Source organism: Chiroxiphia lanceolata, chromosome Z, assembly GCF_009829145.1.
Source record: "Chiroxiphia lanceolata isolate bChiLan1 chromosome Z, bChiLan1.pri, whole genome shotgun sequence".
NCBI lineage: Eukaryota > Metazoa > Chordata > Aves > Passeriformes > Pipridae > Chiroxiphia > Chiroxiphia lanceolata.
The window spans coordinates 27217411-27233024 of record NC_045671.1 but is presented as its reverse complement, the minus strand read 5'-3'; the positions used below and the strand labels follow the sequence as shown (position 1 = coordinate 27233024).

At 37.6% G+C, this 15614-nt stretch overlaps 1 protein-coding gene across 42 annotated transcripts in view; it reads left to right on the top strand.

The window, feature by feature from the left end:
- Window positions 1–15614, top strand: part of PTPRD (protein tyrosine phosphatase receptor type D) — a 1166099-nt gene that overhangs the window by 513321 nt on the left and 637164 nt on the right. For 41 of the 42 annotated variants that reach the window (XM_032676409.1, XM_032676411.1, XM_032676448.1 and 38 more), the window contains exon 7: window positions 4689–4724. The exons of the other annotated variant lie outside the window; for it this stretch is intronic. The gene's annotated coding sequence lies outside the window, so the exon portion shown is untranslated. The remainder of the gene's footprint in view (window positions 1–4688; window positions 4725–15614) is intronic. 42 annotated transcript variants of the gene reach the window in all.

Below are 15614 nucleotides of genomic sequence, written 5' to 3'. Positions count from 1 at the left end.
TACTTGACCAAGGTTGGAATCAAAATTCTGACCAAGTGATCAAAAACTGTGCTTTAGTATTGTTTCCCACTCACTTAAGAAAAACAAAAATAAAGAAAGCTAGAACCCCCATGAGGTTGTGTTATATACTGTCTATATTATGTATGTATAATATATGTATATATATGTTTAGAGAGAGAGAGAGAGCATAACTTTGTGCAATATATTTATGCATATTACTTTGCATCACTATTTAAAAATAATGGAATTATTGCCAAATAAATGTATTTAGAGTCGGAACACAGAATTGGTGAAAAAAATTTAATTTGACCCACAGAAATAAGAATTTAGCAGTATATGTCCTACTTTTTCATTTAATATAAAATGTCAAGGAAACTACATATACTGTCATAAAATATACTAAGTAGGGGTCTATATGTGTCTCAGATGATGCAATGATGTAAATAATGGTGGTGTTTGCATTTTACATTTTGTTCCATTTCTCTGCCTTGCTCTCTCTTTTCTTGTTCTTTTCAATAGTGAGGTACCCTGCAAGTTTCTTTATATATACATAGTTGTCCTGAGTCAGAAAAGAAGCTTTATAATACACTTGTTCCTCACTTCACTGAGAAAACATTTCATTACACTTTGTGGGTATTTTTGTTGTTGCAGTGAGGGTTGGGTTAGGGAGAGTGGGGTTTTTTTGTTTTTTGGTTTTTTTTCTTTAAATGAATAACTGTATAATGTGTTTGCGTTTTGTTATTATGAAATATTCTAGCAGGCAGAGAATCCATCTATAGCTGTTAAATGTTTGTAATAGATCTTCATTGATGCGTATGCTTATGGAAATTCTGTAAGTGCAATTTAAAAATACATTTTACACTGACAGAAATCAGAGAGGGTATATACTTAATTACTTTTTTTACTAATTTCCAATACAAGTTTTTCCTGTGAAGAAAAAGAATATGCTCATAATTTTTATGCCCCTGATGTTGTATAGTGAAAGTTGTTGGTTTACATCAAGTGATAGAGGCCATACTCTCACATCAAGACTTTGGTGATGTATTTAGTCTGCTAAAAGTATTTCCTTCTCTTCATTGCCTCTTCTCACACTTCTTGACTCAGTGTCACAGCTTGTCTCAAACTGCTGAGAGTATTACAGTTTCTAGCAGATGCTGTGTTAGTGGTGATAGCATATGGATTGGTTCTAGCATATATGCTACAATTTTTACAGTGTTGAACCATGTATGTACATATTTACATTAGCTTAAGCTCTTTATTTGTATGTGTCTGCAATTCTTTGCTTATTTTTTCTTTATCAATCAACATCTTTCTCAGAAATTGTATTCTTGGCTTCACATACAGCATCTTCCTAGAGTAATCTTCAGTTTCAGTATGCTCAAAAACAGTAGGAAGCAAATTGTACCCTAGGATGCTCGACTATCTTTTCTACTGAAGTCATTAGCATCCCTGAGTGATAAGTCATCAAGGGAAGAATTTCACCCCAATTGTTTATGTCACAAGTCACTATCTTTTCAAGTAGAAATCATTACAGGAACGTACCCTGTTTTCTCTTGGAATCAGAACTCCCTCAACTACTTTAAAAATTCAGGGTACATGCCATTGACATTTGAGGGAACTTCTGGGGAGCAAAACTACTTTGTTGAAATGAAAGTTTGTTCTTTTCATGAGCCCTATAATTTTGGGAAAGACACTCAGCTAGGTAAAGAACTATGGATATGTATCATTACCTTGGTATTGAGCTATATGCAATTCTGAATAAGGCATATACTTAAAATAGTCTTCCTTTTTTATGGTAACACAAAAACAGGAAACTGAAGAAACCTGAATTTGGACTGGGTTGGGAAGGAAGTGGAAGACTGCTCACTTGCCCTATTGTTAATAAAGGATCACTACTGGCAAATTTCCTCCTTGACTTTCCTCTGTTACCCTCAACTACTGTCCTAATTGAGGACAGGGTAGAGAAGAAATTAAATAAAGACAACCATGACCATTAGGGGGAAAAAAGTGAATTAAATAACACCAGTAAAACCTGAAATGCAGAAAACTAAAGATGTGGATTATAATTTGGTGGAGCACAAAAATATGAGGGCTAGTAGAGAAGAAACATAGCATTATCTAGATCAGGGAGGAGATGGAAGGTCAGAGAGAAGAAAAATCAGCAGTAATATGAGAAACTGATAGGAGCAAAACAAAAGTGGCAATTGATGTACTCACCAAAGATGAAATCTGCATAGAGAACAGCAGGAAGAGAGGGGAAAACTAGCAATTGGTTGGGAATAGTATTGCATCTCCTGAAATTTGAGGCTCTTGCTTTCCTCCCCCCGGCACATGATGACTTTCTTCTGCTGAATCCCCTTTATGAATACCACAAGTCCACGTTCCATCACAGAAGTGAAAGAAGTATTGGAAGAGAAAAGGAAGGGGAAAATTACTCTGGGGAAGGGTAGGAGCATGAGGCTAGAGGCTAGTAGCATAAATCTGAGAGATGTACCGGGACAAGAGATAGAAAAAGGAGCATCAAAACTTAAAGGCGATTGATACTATTGACTTTCAGTGGAAAAAAAATAAAGAGATATCGTAAACCCAAGCAACAGAGAAGTTCTTATGGAGTACACAAAGCCCTTTCAAAAACAAAATTAGAGCAAAAGAATGAATACAGGTGTTGAATGTAAGAAAAGATAGTTTGAAAAGTTACAAGAAAATACATATTCTAGGACAGAACTAATTGGAATGATAAGGTTTCATGAAATAGAAAAAAAAAGACTCATGAGTCTTTAGCATTTGTTTTCTCTTTCAGGGAATTTATCTGAAACTAAGTGTAGCTTTAGGTCTATATTTATCTCAATCAGTAAACAAAGCCAGCAAGGGAAAAGGAATTGAGTTTCACCCTTTAGAAGAGCAGTGATGAGGGATAAGGAAAGGAATATGTAGTTTGGCCTCATATTTTGGGGCTTTTCATATGCTGCAGTAAACTTCCTCTGAACAAGTCTTTAACACTGTTTAAAATCCACTGTAATTTATTTCCAATCAGCATGTTTTCTGATTGCAATTATCTCTTTATTCTTATCTTTCACTACAAATCTTAATGGCACTTGTGATTAGAGTCTGTGCTTATTGATTAGGTTGATATATGCATGGCAAGTTATTTATGTGCTTAATTTAAATTAATTTTATTTGCAGGGTTGAAACAGATGTTGTGCAGTTGTGATTTCCCATTGACTGTTCAATGAAGTGTCACTTACATGAAGCTTTTTCTTTCCAGAAGCTTTCATTTAGTTTTGCTGTATGTTTCTGATCAGGACTGTATGAGAAAATAACTTTAATAACTAACACAAGTAGACATTATGAGATTTATGGTTCATTCTTTCCTGTTAGATATGTACTGTACTTTTTTACTAAGCTCATTGAAAATTTTTCTGGCTCTCTTTATGCATACTTTTTACATGCATTCAGATACTGACTGAGCAGTAAATCACAGGAGACTTGGCTGCCACATGTGTGGATACATGTGTATATGTGACAATAATGTATTTCAGCTTGGTCTTGCACAGGGAGGTGAAAATACAAATGTTTGTTCACACGTGTTGAATTTATTGTACTAAGACAGATCCTGGCACTTATATTTTTTTACCTATAGATTTCATATACTCCTTTTTTTATAGCAGTTTTAATTCCTTGTGGAATCTTATATGTCATTATGTATCTTGAAAAGTCTTTAGCCAGTCTTTGGTGTGTAATGGGAAGCAAATCAGGGACTGAGGATCTTACTACCTTAGATGATGATAACCAGTTTCCCATATAGGAAATATGTGATCACCAGTTTGAGTTCCTAATGAGTCTTGCTGTGGACAACTCAATTTCCACCAGTAAAAAGAGATTTTTATTCCTGGTGGTAGTATTTTTAGAAAAATCCTTTTTATTGTTTGTTTTGGTTTTTTTTAAATACAAATCTCTTATTTCTAAAATGAGAAAATGGAAATTAAATATTGTAAACCTCTTAAAAGGGACTGATATGAATACATAATTATGAATGTTATGTTTAGAATTCATATGATAATCCTATTTGCTTGAAATTTGGAAAGTTTGGTTTCTTTAGCATAGATTGGTCTCCTATAATTTGACTTGAAAAATAATAATAATGAGGAAACACAAAAATAGCAACACTTTAGGCTTTCCTTGTTTTTTAAGTTCATCATCTTTTTTCCCTTCTGTACTCTTCCAGGATCCTGTGCAAAGTAGTTTTCATCTGTGACTAGGATTTACCTAGACCAGGAAAAAAATATAAACTTCATAGACAAGATGTTTTGTTTGTATCCTTAGTAGAGAGAAGGCAATCTCCTTTCCGTGCAAGATAGAGGCAACTCAAACATTTACATTACAAAGTAGTATTTTCAAATATGTTACAAAATGAAGATCAAAGCAGTTTGACATTCAGCCACTCTAGGAAAGGGTAATTATCTGAATCTGACAATATCTGTTCAATGTCATCATGGTATTTGTTTTGCTTTCTGAATCTTTTTCCAGGGCATGTAGAAGGAAATACTTAACTGTTCAGTTGCTTTTATACCTATTATTACACCATCAGATAGCACATATGCTAGTTATAAAAGTAGTCTGTCTACCTCTGTGTGCATGTATATGTATTCAGTAGCTAATTGTGCAGACTTTCTTTTCTTACGTTGCAGGTTCTGTTGGTCTGCAAGTAAACTGGGGAATACAAGGTATTTTTTTTTTTCTATGATAGTTACATTGATTATAACTATTAAATTAATGTCTATTCCTTTGCAGGGAGGGTGTTTGTAGGGGTTGAGCAGGGAGTTTTTGTTTTATTGGCATTGTAACATTCAAGATTCTGGAAAAGCGTATGGTACTAATTGATTTGATTGTGAGAGGTCATATTAATTTTTTAGTCTAGTCTACACAACTGGAAAGTGACAAGTATTTAAGATGAATCACATGTATTCTTGATAATCTGTGATTCAACCTTATTCATCCTGGCCATCCTACAGGATGAAATTCCCCTCCAGGGAACATGGAATGTTCCAGATTTAAGAAGAAGGGAATGTGTGCCCCTGTGTGTCTCATGACCCATGGTAAATCACACTGAACTAGTAGGTCCTGGAAAAGAGCAATGTTGGGGCTGAAAAAGGAAAGGGAATCAGGGTTTTGAAAATTTTTAAAAATTTAATAGAAAGATATCAACGGCAGCTCTGAATTTCATCAACTGGAATTTTTTTCTTCAGGTACCAAAGAGGGAAATTTTTCTATGTATTTTGTCCTATCTCCTTACCTCTGTCCATATTTCAAACACAACTCCAGTCAGCCACAGAATGTACAGCTATTGTGTTGGGAATTAAAAATAGAGTCTGAAAGCTGATCTTTTGCTACTTACATGGTAGATTCTTGGAGACTGTCTTAAAAGGCTTAGACAAGGCTGTGCACAACAATTGTACTTATCTTTGTACTACCAGAGGATTCTTAGGTGATGTGCTGCTGTAATTACTGTAGAATTTGGATCAACTGTAGTAATTATGTGCGTCTAAGGCGTGCTTTAGCAGCTTTGACAATGGGATTCACTACAGAGGGTCTACCTGTCATAGCTGCCAGAAACTATACCATTCTATGGAGCTTCTAATACCAGTATCATTATAATTACCTTGCTAAAACAGGCAAATAACTTTGTGAAAGCAATAAATATGACAGAAAAGGAAGAAATTATCAGTATTGATGTAATACCTATCTTAAATGAATAAGCTTTTAAGTCTTAATACCAATATATTTAATTTTAACTCTTAGTTTTCTGTGTTTGTAAAGCAGGGCGATTTATCACAGCAAAGTGTAAATGTTTTCAACTTGAAATATGGCAGAAAAGTGGGGTGCTGTCAGTCTGATTTGTTTCAACCAGCTGAAGAAATATTTTCCCATTGGTTTCCAGCCAACAGCTATATAAATAGAAATTGATATTCAAATAGCGAGCCTAACAATTTTTATTAATGTACAGTGTCCTAATAGATATTTATTGCTGCGTTACAATTTCTGGTTTGTATGAATCAGGTTTCATTGTAGTTTATTAGCAACCAACTGGGATTATTTGGCTCTAGTGTTTACAAACTATAATTCATCATCCTCTTATCTTTTATTTATGAGACAATGTCAAATGAAAGAAGCAAATTATGCACTGGTTTTGGTTGGAAGAGCTCTGCACTCTATAGTGTATTAACTTTGCCATGAAGCGTCAGTGTTCAGTGTTCTGCTCTGACTACCAGGTACATCCAATCTGCCTTCATCTCACACCAGAGGAAAAAGTAGACTCTTCAGCAGAGCCTCACATTCTGGCAGCTGTGACTCTAGAAACAGTTTTAGAAAAACCCTGACCCGTTAAAGTCAATGGGAGAATTGCCATTTATATCAGAGAAGCCAAGATTTTATCCCTTCTGTTCGCAGTGTTGATACTTTAGTTGACACCTGTGCTAAGCAAATAGAAAGCAGAAGAGAGTAGACTCCTTCTGTTCATCCTTCTCTCATGGGGAATAATTTTCAGTACAAAGAAAATATTTGAATATTCTGAAATGAAATTCTTTAAATTCTGCTTCTTCCATTTTTGTAACTGTCATCCCAAAGTAAAACATTTTAAGAAAAGAAAAATTATACTATCTTGTTTTCTCTGATGTCATTGCATCTTTTACTGAAGAATAGTTTTAACTGCTAGGAAAGCTGGTGATTTTCTTTCTGGATTTCTTAAATTACTATAATGACAGCTCCATTTAATCATCAGATTCACATGACAGCTCCATTTAATCATTAGATTCACACTGTGCTAGTATGAAGATGACATGTATTTACAAGAAAAAGCAGTTGCAAAACAAATTAAACAAAACAATAAAGGGAGTGAAGGAAATCAGAGATGAGCGTATGCTTTATTAATAGCACGTCAAAGCACTTTGTGCCAGTAGATGTTATATTTTATATTATAGGATATTATATAGAGATTATTAGTGGCTCCAATATGACATTAATAAAGTAAATGACGATATATTTATTATTGCATAATAGTCTAATTGTCACTCTTATAGAAGACTTCTATTTCATATTATAAATTTCTTGCATGATTCTAAAGGTTCTTTTGCAATTATCTTTGCAATTCACATGCTAAAACAGTATTACAAACAGTATCTTAATATGACAATCTCTTGTAAGAATAAAATGCATTTATCTGTGTTAAACCAGGTTCTTAACCTCTAAACATTTGCAATAAGGCAAGATCTACTGAAGAGAATATAGTTTTGATCATGTTTTCTGTACAGTCACTTACTGAAGAATTGCTAGTTAATATAGACTGGATATGGTTGGATAAATTATCCAATGTAAGTTCCTTTCCTTCCTGTTCCTCTCCCCTTAAAAATTGCTTTAAAACAATTTCCATCCATTCTTAGTGGAAAAAAAATCTACTCAGTGCCAAAAATATTTTATATATGGATATTGTAACATTATTACTAATGATAATAATACTGTGCATACAGAGCTCTGATTAAGTTAGTTGTGATGGTTAAAAATTTTACACGGGAAACATACCTTAAATTTAGCAATTTAGCACTATATGACATCTGAATCCTGATGTATATGTTATAGTGGAATAGCTTGCTCGACAGATCTTTTCAGACTTGGAAAAATTTGAGTTTTAACTTTACCCATAGTATTTATTTTCGAAAACACCTTATCTATCTTAACAGCAGTGTGGCCCCAAACTATGAAATGAAACAACTATAACCCTTTTTTCACACTACTTGTGTTTTGTAGAACTTCTTATTCTAGGACTTATCTGAAGTATACAGGGCAAAGGAGGGAGATGTGAGGTTTTTAATGAAAAGCATTATGCTTTTTATGGTATGTGAAACTGAGTGCATTGTTTTTGCAGTTTCCCTGGTTTTTGTTTGTGTTCTCACAATACAGTATTTATTTGCAATCATGAATACATTTTCCTGAATCATTCTTGCCTTCAACTAGACCTCAGACACTGCAGTGTTGTTAGCGCCAAAGTGGGACATGCAGTCTAAGAAATTCAGTTAAGATTTTCTGAAATTTAAAGCACAAAGATTCAGAGAGCCTGGAAGTCTTTTGCATTAAGACTGTCCTGATTTTCAGCGGAATGATATGTCCCTAAATGACCTGACATTTTTGATCATATATCTTTCTGGTCGATGGCAAGTTGAATCTGAGTCAGCAGTGCCCCGGCAGCCAGGAGGGCCAGCCATGTCCTGGGAGGCATCAGGCAAAGCATCGCCAGTTGGTCGAGGGAGGGGATTGTCCTGCTCTACTCTGCACTGGGGTAGCCTCACCTTGAATATTGTGTGCAGTTTTGGGCACTGGAATATAAAAAAGACATTATGCTCTTAGAGAGTGTCCAAAGGAGGGCAATGAAAATGGGAAAGGCCTTGAGGGTAAGCCATATGAGAAGCAGCTGAGATCACTTGGTGTGTTCAGCCTGGAGAAGAGACTGAGGGGAGACCTCATTGCAGTCTACAACTTCCTCATGAGGGGAAGAGGAGGAGCAGGCACTGATCTTTGTAGTTATCAGTGACAGCACTTGAGGGAATGATCTGAAATTGTATCAGGGGAGGTTTAGGTTGGATATTAGAAACAGGTTCTTCACTCATAAGGTGGTTGGGCACTGGAACAAGCTCCCAAAGGAGGTGGTCACAGCACCAAGCACGACAGACTTCAAGAAGCATGTGAACAATACTCTTGGGCACATGATGTGACTCTCAGGGAAGGTCCTCTGTGGGCCAGTACTTGGACTCAATGATCCTTGTGGGTCCCTGCCAACTCAGCATATTCTGTGATTCTGTGTTCTTTCATGGTCCTTCTGAATCCTGTCTACTCATTTCCATCTCAGCTTCACCCAGAAAGCACTGTTTCTTTGGATGAACACTGTCAAAACTTTTGCCTACATTGATTGCATCAGCCAATAAAACACAAATTCTACAGGGCATCATGGAGAGCTTGACTGACCTATGGTGGACTAAATAAATAGACTTTCTGGAGTTGTGTCCTGACAATAGAGACAGTGGTTTGCCAGTCAGCAGACACTGCAGGTAACTTTAGGCTGTATTTATAATGTCACAAGGGTATTGTGCTTGTCATATGAAATTATTACTGACAGTTGATGAGAAATCTGAAGTGGTGAAATGATTAAAAGCACACCTATGATCATATTATCAATAAAAATTAAAATTACCTGTCTCAACTGACTTTTTCTGCTGTCATGTACTGTGCACCATTTCCATGGCAATGAAACATTTACACAGCTTATCCTAGTTTTAGATAATGTATTCCCCTCAGGTGTATATTTTTTATCATCATCCATTTTAATGTATGAATGCTGACGTTGTAGGTGATTGCAGATGTGCCATAATCCTTAGTTTCTGCAAATAGTCTCTCCCTTCCCGTTCTTGCTACTCAGGTATTTATAGCTCTGTCACAAAGCCATTGACAGAATGTTGTAGATGCCAGTGTATTCAGAGGTTTTTTGAAAAGACTTAGTAGATGCATTGATACAGAAATAATATGAAAGGTTTATCTAATATAGTACATTCATTCCTAGAGACTTCAATTCTATATGACTAATATATTTTTATGGACCAAAGAATTTAAATGCATTTTTTCAGAATGTTTTAATTAGTTAGTAGGATTACTGAATATTTAAAATATCCAATACTTTATGATGCATATTTTTTTATTTTGAAAAATATGTTGATGAAATTATACTTATTCTTAGTTTACTCAATACTTCAAATCAGTTTAAATTGCCACAGTATTCATAGAGTCATAGAACGGTTTGCGTTGAAAAGGACCTGAAAGATTATGAAGTTCCGAATCCCCTGCCATGGGCAGGGACATCTTCCTCCAGATCAGGGTGCTTAAAGCCCCATCCAGCCTGACCTTCTACACTTCCAGGGATGGGGTATCTCCAGCTTCTCTGGGCAACCTTTTCCACTGTCTCACCACCCTCACAGGGAAGAATTTCTTCCTAACATCTAATATAAACCTACTCTTTCAGTTTGAAGCCATTCTCCTTTGTACTGTCGCAACACAGCCTTGTAAGGAATCCCCCTCTATGGGCCTTCTTGTAGGACTCCTTCAGATACTGAAACACTACAATTAGGTCATCCCAGAGCCTCCAGGCTAAACAACAACAATTGTCTAGTCTATTCCTTGTAGGAGAGGTGCTCCATCCCTCTAATCTACTTGGTGACCCTCCTCTAGACTTGCTCAAGCAGATCCATGTGCTTCTCATGTTCGGGACCCCAGAGCTGGATGCAGCACTCTGAGTGGGGTCTCAACAGAGAAGAGTGGAGAGGTAGAATTACGTCTCTTAGCCTGCTGGCCATGCTGCTTTTGATGCAGCCCAGGATACAATCGGCTTCCTGAGCTGTGAGTGCACACCGTTGGCTCATGTCCAGCCTCTCAGGCACCAGGATCCCCAAGTCCTTCATGGTAGGGCTGCTTTTAATCCATTCATCCTCTGAGCCTATATTGAGTTTGCCCCAAACCAGGTGCAGCATTGTCTTGGCCTTGCTGAATATTATGAGGTCCCCATGGGCCCACTTCTCAAGATTTTCCAGGTCCCTATGGATGGCGTCCTGTCCTTGAGGTGTGTCAACTGCACCCTTGGCTTGGTGTCATCTGCAAATTTGCTGAGGCTACACTTGATCTCTTTGTCTATGTCATTAATGAAGATATTTAATAACACTGGTACCAGTACAGACCCCTGAGGGACGCTTCTTGTCACTGATGTCCATTGGGATTTTGAGCCGTTGATCATTACTCTTTAGATGCAACCATCCAATCAATTCCTTATCCAGTGAACTATCCAAATATCAAATCCATGTCTTTCTAATTTAGAGAGAAGGATGCTGTAGAGGACCATGTCAAAGCCCCTACAAGTCCAGACAGATGACATCTGTAGCCCTCCCCATCCCCACTGGTGTGGTCACTCCATCGTAGAAGGCCAAAAACTTGGTCAGACAGAACTCACCCTCAGTGGACCCTGTTTGAGGAAGGCCACGATGAATCTGGAGCTGAATGCTCGTTGTCTTGAATAACTTCCCTGTCCTCTATGTACCTTACCATAGGTTCTAGGAAGATTTGCTCCATGATCTTCCCAGGCAGAGGAGAGGCTGACAGGTCAGTAGTTCCCAGGGTCCTCATTTTCTACTTCTTTTAAGATGGGTGCAATATTTTCCTTTTTCCAGTCACCTGGGACTTCACCTGACTGCCATGGCTTTTCAAATATCATGGAGAGTGGCTTGGCAACTACACCAGCCAATAGCCTAGGAGTCTGGGATGCATCTCACTGGGGTTCCTCAGGTGTTCACCTCTTACTTACAGTGAGAGGGCTTCAGCTGCCCCAGACTACATCTTGTGGTCCTTCCAATTGAGAGGTGTGGGAAGAGAGGTCGCCATTAAAGACAGAGAAAAATAATTTCTTGAGTACCTTAGCCTTCTTATCCATTGTTACCAGTTTACTAACCTTGCTTATCAGAATCTTCCCTTCTTTGACCTTCCTTTTTCTTGCCAACATACCCATAGAAATCCTTCTTTTCATTCTCTGGGTCCCATGCCAATTTCAGCTCCGGATTCACTGTGGCCTTCCTGATCCCATCCCTAAACAACCAGACTTAATCCCTATACTCTTCCCAGAATATCTGTTCATGCTTCCATTGCCCGTGTATTTGCTTCTTGTCCACTAGTTTGACCAGCAGTTCCCTATTCAGCCATGCCTTTCTTGCCTGATGTCTTGTTAGCTTTTGTATTCTATGGAAGACGTCCATAAAGGTCTGCCAGCTCTGACCTCTTCCCTTGTCCCTGAGGGCAGTTTCCCAGTGTGTCCCATTGACTAACTCCTTGCAGAGCTGGAATTTTGCTTTCCTGAACTTCAGGACATTCACTTTTCTCTTCAATTGACCCATATTCCTGGGGACTGCAGACTTCATCAATGCATGTTCACTGTAGCCCAGGCTGCCTCTAGTCTTGACATCCCTGATTAGCTCACGTACACTGGTGACCATCACATCCTGTGTTGTGTCCCCTCTGGTGGGTATATTTTATTAGCTGGCTTAAGAATTTATCTTTCATGCATTCCAGGAGCCTCCAGGATTGCCTACCTCTGCCATGCTACTTTCTTAGCAGATGACAGGTTGGTTGAAGTCCTCCAGCAGGATGACAGCCTACAGGCTGGAGCAAAAAGGCTTTGTCAATAGGCTCTTGGTGTAGAGGGCAACCTCTCCACCTCTCCTTTCATCCCTGTCCTTTCTGAAAGGTCAGTAGCCATTGACATCCTGAAAGTCCTGAAATTTGTCCCATCAAGTTTCAGTAATGGCAACAGGGTCGTAACTTTCTATCAGAACTGTGGCTTCCAGCTCCTCCTGTTTTTTGAACATGCTACATGTATTGGTGTACCTCTTCTGAGCTGATGGATGTGTTACCTTCTAGAGGAACACTTCTCAGTTCCTTTGAGATATTTTCCTGGTGTTTCCCTGTTGGCTTCTGTTACTTTGGGGCCCCTGCCTCATCTCCATAAGACTTGAAGTGGTCCAGTGTGGCTACCACCTCTCCATGTTGGGATGCAAGGGGCCCTCCCTAGCACTCTGTCCCTCTAAGATTAGTCCGTTATTCCACAGCTTGTCAAGGGTTATATTATCCTCCCACCCCCTAACATTTAGTTTAAAGCCATAGAGCCATATATTGATGGATGAGGCTCATTTCTTTCTTGCAATTCTGTTGCCTGCAACCGTTTTGATCTACTCTCTTTGGTCTGACAGGGCCCTCTTGATCTGAGCCTCTTTCTGGTGCCTGCTCCTGTCTCTACAGGGCTGGGGCATAGTTCCACCAGTCAATCTCACTCTCAAAGTCCCTGATACTTCTTAACCTTTCTACCTCCTCTCTCAGGTGTATCACAAGGCAGAGCAGATTATCTACCTAGTCTCACCTCACACAGGTGTTACCTCTACTGTTCTGTACCAGTGTCAAGCTCTGGCATTCCTTGTAGCCTGTAACCTTAACAGCTGCACATTTTCATGTGGTTCCATTTGTGTCACCACATCTTTTCTAGTGAGTGCTGAGGACATGGCTAGCCGCCAAATGGAAACCACTGCTGAGCTCTTTCCAAGGGAGTGGTGACCACCACCTGAGTTCACTGCACAAACTTCCACATGAACTGTCACACCATGACTGTTTGCCCACTCTGGTCACTTGTGCTCCCCAGAGGCTGCTCTTGAATGGCCACAGGGTGCCCGCTGTCACTCCTGTCCTGGACTGTGCAGAAGAGTCAGAGCTGCCTCTCCTCCGGGCTGCAGGGCTTCAGTGCTTAAATACTTCCCACTCATGGGCCTTGGGTGCCTCTCTCATCACTAATTTTCAGGTCTTGCTGCCTCAGAAACTCTCCCCACAGACCCTCTGTTATTCTTGGTTCCAGAGTGTGTACTGGAGCAGTTCACCTCACTGTCTTCACTGAAATGTGTTTAATACTGAAAAGCTAATCAAAGAACAAAGTTCTTCTTACATACAAATGTATGAAGTCTTTTGATACAACTAAATGAGATATATTTAAGGGGATTCCTATGTCACAGATCCACATTTCTTTCAGGACAGCTGTATCTGTGCTATAAGGATTAAGAAAGAGAGGAAAATGCACATGTATGAGTCTGAATTTTAACTGTTCGCTTCTCAGCATTGTGCCTGTCTGCTTCACCTCTTACAAGACAAAGTTATTAGTTACTTCAATGCTTCCATCATGATTTTTTGTCTTCAATAATGTTTAAGATATAAAAGTGATAATAATTTGTAATAAAGATTACTGGCCAAAATATATTTCACTATCATTAAGCTTTAAATTTTTTTTCCATTAACCTTTCTTCCTCTTTTTTCAAATGTCAAGTAGTTCTATAAGAAAATTTTGTAGCCTCCAAATATCACAGTTTTATAAGATTGTAAACTCCACTGTTCTGTAAAAGAAATTTATTTATTAGTAATTTTTTCTGAATCAAAAGTATCTTATTTGAAATTAGTATTTAATAACTAGTACTGTAAAATACAATAAATGGGACTTAACAGGACATTAACTTCTGAAACTGGAAGTCCACCTAAAAGCAATGAATGACTGCACAGTCATCAAAGACAACACACCACTGATGACCAATCCTTTGTCCCCGTACTTATAAAATCATGGAGCATGAAAAATATTTTCTTAAACTCACACATCTCAGTTACTATTATCAAAAATTTTCAAAGCATATTATGATAGCTCAACAGAATCCTATCTTTTAATGGGACTATTTAAGAGAATGTAGAACTTCGTTTTATGAGATTGTATGCTACACTCAAACACTTTTTATCATGAACATGGTGTTGAAACTCTGAAGTGCCATAGCTTAGCTTTGTTTGAGCATGTTTGAGAAATTCAACAAAGTGAAAAAGCTAAAACTTAAACAGATCATTAAAAAGAATCTAAATATGTAAAGATAAAGATAAAACAGGGTGGTGACTAAGGGCTATAAAACAAGTCAGGATTTGGACTCACCTGCTCAACAGTGAACAAGCTTTCAGTAAGTATATTCAAGTCATAGGGCAAAGAATAGGAAGGAGATGATAGCAAGTTTTTTAAATTATGAATATAAATTAAATAGATGAAAATGCATTTCTTTCAGAATTTATGCATCATAGGAAAAAAAAAAGAAAAAACTTCAACAGAATTTGGATTGGGGACTTTGCTTTAAATAGATCTGAGATTCTGCCTTGTTTAAATTTTTGTTATTCTCCTCATTTTTAAAATGTGCTTTTTTGAAACCAATGACTAGTTATTGTGTATTTTTATTTATTTTTTTGTCCTTAACTTTGTGTACAATTTTAACTCATAGTGTAACAACCTAATATTAGAGAAGCTAAGCCTTCTGTTGAAAAGGGGGGGTTTATATTTCCCATAAAGTACAAATAAATAAAAATGAAAGTTTTTTTCCACAGCTCTGATTTTGAGTTTTCCCAATCAAACTTTTCACTTTGTTCCATTAATAAACGGGATAATTAGGTTGCATGTGCAAACATATAAGTCAGCAGGTGAGTTTTTCAGCATTCTTTTACAAGAAGAGAAGAAATGAAAGGGGGCTTCAGGAGGGTGTTGGAGTTATGCCACTGAATATCTCTGGAAATGTCTCACTCTTGACCCATCTCAGTTTTTGGCTATTCTTACGACTTCCTTTTCTTATTCTCCACACTACTACTAGGCCCTGAAAAGTTGTCGATTTGTGTGTGTACTTACTACAACAGTGAATGTTCAATGAAATATTGCTTCCCATCTAATCTAATTTCAATTTAATAGTGTAGGGTGTCTCCTTATTGCTCAGGCCTTCTCTTTTCTGTGTCTCTTTCTTCAATCTTGGGTGATCATTTCTGTGCTGATCATGTCCACTTCCTTACTTTTCCCGATCTTTATCTTGGGAGTATGTACAACACCTCTCTTAGGACAAGATGTTTTGCCATTTTCTCTTTTAAATTAAAGGGATTCTTTTTCTTTTTCCTGTCCTCACTGCAAAATCTTGATATTTGTCTTAGCTGTT